The sequence below is a fragment of the Ammodytes marinus genome (genome assembly GCF_949987685.1).
Source record: "Ammodytes marinus genome assembly, chromosome: 15".
NCBI lineage: Eukaryota > Metazoa > Chordata > Actinopteri > Uranoscopiformes > Ammodytidae > Ammodytes > Ammodytes marinus.
The window spans coordinates 20,541,314-20,547,804 of NC_137219.1; positions in this window are offsets into that span (position 1 = coordinate 20,541,314).

The following is a 6,491-nucleotide window of genomic DNA, read 5'->3' on the forward strand; positions in this document are numbered from 1 at the left end:
TACACCAAAAAGATTCAATTGGAAGCTACAAAGAGAAGCCAGTCTAACCCAAAAGGCATGGGCAAAGAAAGAAAGAGAAAATTACATTAAAGGCAATCCGGTTTCTCTCGAAGGCAAGGCCCACTGAATATTTTAAATTGGAAATGATGTAAACAAAAACAAGTACAAATAGAATGAACACAAATAGAAGGTTCAGCGTGGTGTCAGTATGTTGTTAGTCTGGCGTGTTTGCTGAGTATTAGCGATTGTTTCTCAGCCAAGATGGCTTTGTGCTTTCTTCTGCTTCCATCTTCCATGTGTACTTGCATCCATCAAGGCTTTGTCTCTTTATTCTTTTTGGTTCATTTGCCACACAGATGAGAACACACGTCTATTAAATACAGTACATGACCTGGTTCAAAGCATAGTACTGATATGCCTACCTCTTTTTTTTTCCTCACACAGCTAATAGGACCTATGAAGAGTTTTAAACCCTGTGCTGTGTTCACCACAAAGCTGTCTGCTGCTGCTGGGGGATTAGCTTACCTTCACAGGCTTCATAGGCTAACCATTATTTTCCAAAAAAATCCCCCAAAAGAGCCTCAGACACACTGTCGCACTGTCCTAACATAACATATCATGTTGAACAGCACGTGTATAGCAGCTTTCCTAACTAAGCCACGCTCATAGTTTTTTTGCATTGAGCAGAAGTATCCTACCTGCTGACAGTGGCATCTAGCTAAATACACAAAGCGGTTCTTAATGTTTTATTCTGTCAGAATAGCAGTATTTTAGATGCAGTGACTGTGTGGTTTTATTGTAGAAGATATATCAGGGAGGATTAGCAGAGTTATCTGAATGATAACAGTGATGGATTGTGTTTGTCAAAGAAAACAGCCCTGCATGGCGCTGAGTTGTAGATTTTTACAGTAGATTAAACAGTGGATTTTTAATGGCCACAGAGAAATGTCAATGTGCACAATTATGTCTGTTTAAGATGTTTCAGTTATACGCTGGTGTAAGCAGTTATTGCTGCTCAGCTACAACATCTGGGTCTGAGCTAACATTTATGGCCGACCCTGGGGTTTGTTTGTAGAAAAACACATTTAGTCATCACTGCAAGAACTTTCCTTTTTCTTTCCTGGCTTTGTTGTAGAGAAGGCAGATTGTGTGTCTCCACTTATTCATACTTAACATGAAATACCCATTATGTAAAGAGATATACACTTCCCTTTTGAAGTGAAGATGAAAAAGGTACTTATCAGTAATAATACTAATAGTATGTTGTATAGCGACGTTCATACAAGAAATGAAGCTGAAAGTGCTTTACATTATAAAAATGACATGCAGAGGGAAACAAGAACCTTGAGACTGAAATGGAATGAACACTGTTGACACTAATACCTTTTGTTAAGGCGAACATGATAGCAAGCATTCATCTATTCAGACACCTAGCCCGCAGAGAGCAACATTAGCATTCATATGGAGTCGTGTTTGTGTCCACATGATGAAAGTAGCAGTCTCTTTTATCACTGTTTTTGTGTCCTAACCGACCCCTGAGGGAAATATCTGGCTCCCTTAGTTATTTCGTTTCTCAAAGACCTTTCACGTTACATGTTGTCTTTTCATCCAGTGTTAATATGAAACTATTGATCGGTTCAGCTTTACGTCAAGCAAAATAACAGGGATATAAAAATTCATGAACAGAAACATTTAGCAAACGTGAGTTCAGGCAATAACGTTACAGCAGGTACGCCCTTGGTGATGGATATGCGCGGTTAAATTTTACAACTGAAAATGTGAAAGCAAGTTAAAAACACGCACACTTAAGATACACACGCACACACACACACACACACAATAAACCCAGCCAACAACCGCTAAGCTTTGATCCTGTGAATTTCCTCCTGCCCTGTACCAGGAAACATCAGACCGATAAAATAACGCGACTCACTTTGATCTCAGCAACTGCAACCTGCTTTCTCTCTCCCCGAAAAACATATTTCACTTATTCTTTTCCCCAAGCTCTATGGGTGAAGCCTGCAGCCCGGAGTTTGAGTCTTTCCCAACACCAGCACAGTGGCCGCACATTGCAAAAGATTTCTAGATGATCTGGAACTTTCTGCTGGGTTTGGGCGCAAATCAAAGCCGAATTCTGGCACTGACTACTTTATTTACCAAAGGACTCACGCCAATTTCTATCATGGCAGCTTTTGGCAACGCTTTCAAGATTGTGAAGACACAAATAAAGAAGAAATAACAACAAAAGGGTCACTTTTAGCTTCTGCCTTTTGGGGAAATCTTCACCAAACAAATGTTGGAAGCTTTGAAAGGTCTAGGGGCCTAAACCTCTCAGGATGGATGTTACCTGAAGCCCATGAAGAAGAATTGTGTCCCCTGCTCTCTTTCCATCTATCTTGCTCACCGAGTTCAAAAAAACATGCATTCCACTCCGCTCTACTTTAAGAAACATGTATTCATGCTTCTTTTTCACCCCTCCATTTCCCTCTGTCAATCTATCAGCACATCTGTCCTCCTCAGCTAGTCCCCTCTGTATTTAAACATCTTTCCACTTACCATTCATGCGTCCATCCGCGGAGAAAGGGATCGAAGGGCATGCGTGGTCACAGTAAATTGGCAAAACACTGCCTGCACTTCTGGGGTAGAAGGGAATGGGTAAGGGAAAGACGAGAAATAGCAACACTTTCGGAATGTTTTATTCCATCTCTCCCTGCCACGCCATTGATTTCTTTCCCCATCATCCATGGTATTTTTTAGCCCACAATCTTTGCCCACGTTTCCTCCCTTCAACACTTCCACACACTCATTCTCTATCTGTGAAACTCTTCCACTGATTCCCACCTTCAAGGTCTGAATATAATTGTTGCAACATCCTGCCAATCTGCCAGTGTTGTGGGACCGCTTTCTCCTAAAACTCTTAATGCTTTTTTTCTCGCCGACTTGTTTTCGAGGCATCGAAGCTTGATTCTAATAAATGCGGACACATGAAAACAGCTTTGGAAACGAGGGGAATAATCTCCCTCCAATGGTAAAATGTTCTCACTTGAAAAACAAATGTACATTTCACCCTTGTCTTCCCTCCTCCTTCTATCGCTTAATTTCTGTTGCCTGTCCGTCCCAAAGGTGTCTGTGTTTACAAGTCTACCTCCATCTCTCTGCCCCCCCCTCCCCCCTGAACGACATGAAGTAAACAAGCGTGCTTAGGAAATGAGTGCGTCCTTGTTAACATTCAGCCAACGCCTAATTGATCCACACCGACTACAGTTTAGCAACAGGGCCACAGAGTAAGCCTTTTACTTCAGTGTTAGTGTTTCCACTCTTCTACAATATACCTCCTTCATCTGAGGTCTGGTTTCTACCAGTCAACCAGAGGATCTATGAGAACAACCCAAGCCTTCAAACACATAGGGTTTTATCAGCCAAACAACAAAATAATACCGAGCGATATTGTCAAGTAATATACAGTAATAGTTTGCAGTCTAGATGCCATACTGTCAATTCACAGCACAATTACAGCTGTACATATGTCTGTGAGAAGGTAGGTAACCGACTCCCTCAGGAATTTAACATACACTGGAATGGTTGCATAAAATGTCTGTTTTGCAGAAGGGCAATGTTTTTAAACCATGCTAATGGTTGGCAATGCATGCATGTTGGTCACCAACCTTTGTCTTATTTTGTAATGCTTGAAGTGTACCAACTGTTGGGTTGCCATGAAATACTGTGCAGTCCTCCAGTGTCACCCCAGAGGCCTAATCATTTCGACTTTAGTGAATCCCTGCCTTTTTATCTATTGCCTCAACATCCAAAGTTTCTATTTATCCTGTGAAATATTTTTAGCCGCTCCCGGCCAAAAGTTAGTGCAGATACTAATGGTTCCCACAGGATCAATTGGAACATCATTGGTGATCCCATGTCTTTAAAAGTAGCACCATGATCACCTCATACATTCACTTTGTCCAAGCTGCATTTACAGCCCCAAACAAAATGGAAAAAGAGGGCAATTTTATTTTTATTTAGTTATCAATTTAACTTCCGGGTAAGAAAGAACATATGTGCCAAGATGACACAACTTTCCTTATGGTAAAATGTGAATAAAGGAGTTTTCACCAGTTTAGATGTACAAAAAGAAGAGTAAAACATGGCTTCACAGATGACTGTCTTCAACACAGTGATTACCTCGGATTGAAGTCTATAGGGGTGTCCTTTTTGTATCTACCCTTAGAAATACAAAATCATTCACTAGCGCTCCATATGCACTCCATTTTTCAACTCAGTATAGCCTTAGCAGCAAGCCCTATTTTGTTGGTATGCAAAGCCTATCGTACACGCTGTGTTGACAACACTGTATTTACCGCAGATGTCTTGGAAATTACACCTTTTCATCCTTGCAGACGTTGCTCCACTCAACTATTCATTCCCCAGGTTAATAAATATGGATTCAAACCTCCTCAACTATTCCCTCCTTCACCCCTCTTCCCATTTGGTACTGCTAACATACGTTCTTTTTCATGCCTTTACCGCCTTACATTTTGTAGTAGATAAAACGCCAAACAGCTCAGAGAAGAGTGTGTTGTGCGCTTGAATGCTTCTGAGTGTATATTTAAAGGTACAGTTTGTAGAATCCATTGGCATTTTTCAGAACAGACTTGGTACAAATTGAATATAATATTGTTAAAGCTCCCATATTATACACTTTTCGGTTCTATTATACACCATATTATATGGTCTTAGTGGTCCCTAATACGTTTTTCTTTAATTGTTTGCTGAAAAAAACTTTCAGATAATTTATTGTACTATGCTGATGTTCAGCTAATCTCACAATGGCCTATTTTAAAAAAAAGAGTTGCAGGTCCCCTCGTAAATATACAATCTTTGAGCTCCCCCCGCCCCCTGTCCGGAAGCGAAGCCAGATACGCCTCGCCCTCTGTCTGTCAGGGCCGTGGACCAATAAGAAATAGGGGTGTGGGCTGCACAGTGGAAGCTTCTGGCTTTACGGTTTGTGAGGTCAGAAAAGGGGATAATTCTGACTGGAGTGTTTTTGGGGGGAGGGGTGGGGGTTTCAGAAAAGGGGAGAGTGAGAAAAGGAGAGATTGTTATTTTTTTTGATATTTTGGCAGTCTCTAGGCACACCGTGGACGCATGGATATGTTGGAACACATTTAAAAAGTGCATTTAGCATAATATGGGACCTTTAAGTGTGGTTCCATTTGTGTAATTTCCTATTGTGTCTTTTATTACCTTAGACTGAGCCTTTTACACTTACATAGGAGCGGGGCCCTAGGCCATGTTGCACCACCATGTTTCTACAATAACACAGAGCTGACAAACGTAGTGGCCATATGCGTTTTGATAGTTGGCGTCCTGGGGAAATGCACCCGTAGGAAGACAAAGAATAGGTACTTTCGAATAAATACATAACTCAACACAGCTTCACCTCATCACTTAATATTGTGGAAAGACTTGAGCCAGAGGTGGATGATGCCATCTTTAGTAACTAGCTTTGTGTCCTTGAAAGCCACCTTCGCTTCTGCAATTATTCAAAAGGGAAGGGTTAACAAAGGAGCATTGCATCTAGAATCTCCCCACTTTATGCTACTAAATATTCCGGTATTACAAACTGTACCTTTTAAGGTGTAGGGAGGGTGCAGAAATACATGACATAAGTGTTGCAGGGTTTATGCCAACACCTCTGTAGTCTGTTTTATCCCTCCTTTGAGTCCCTCACCCTCCCTTCCCTTCAAAGCCTCTCAAAGTGTATTTGGTGCTCTGCGTCCAACTTTTTTTAATTTTTTTTTAACATTTCCTGGAGCATTAGCAAGCCAGGCATCCTTCCGCACAGCACGGCGCCGCAAATAGGTGTTTGTTCTCACATTTCACCCTTTCCTACTCTGCTTAAGGCGTGAGCTGTGTGACTAATTGGTTGGCAAGTCACACTCAGCAACATCGAGCAACCCTGTGTATTTAGTTTGGGTTTTTTCTTTTTTTTCGAGGACAAAGCAGAGCTGCTTCAAGAGAATAAAATGTGCTGTGCCTTTTGTACTGTCACCCTGTTGGTTGGCTACAGGGTGTTGACACTCCCACAGCTTTTAATTAAGTCTATTTAGGACTTGGAGGAAAAGAGCAAGGAGAAGGTGTTAGCTGCCAGTTACAGGCAGATAATTCAATTCAATTTAAAAATACATATTTATAGGTGAGATTGTTTACTGTAAGAGACTTTTGGGAGTGAGTTTTGATCTTTTCAAAGTAATTTGTCATGTGCCAATGCTTTGATGGGAAGTATACTGACCTTTACTGCAATTGACGCGTCACATAGACACCAAAATAACCCAGCCACAAGATCATATCAAACTGTTACGACTGTGAAAAGTGAAACTAAAGAAACACAACTTCTTCGTTGGCTCATTATCCTAACTATTCCTTTCAGCATTTCCGTCCTCCTGATGTAACTGCCCTTTAAGATTTATCACACAAAAAGTGCTGCCGCCGTC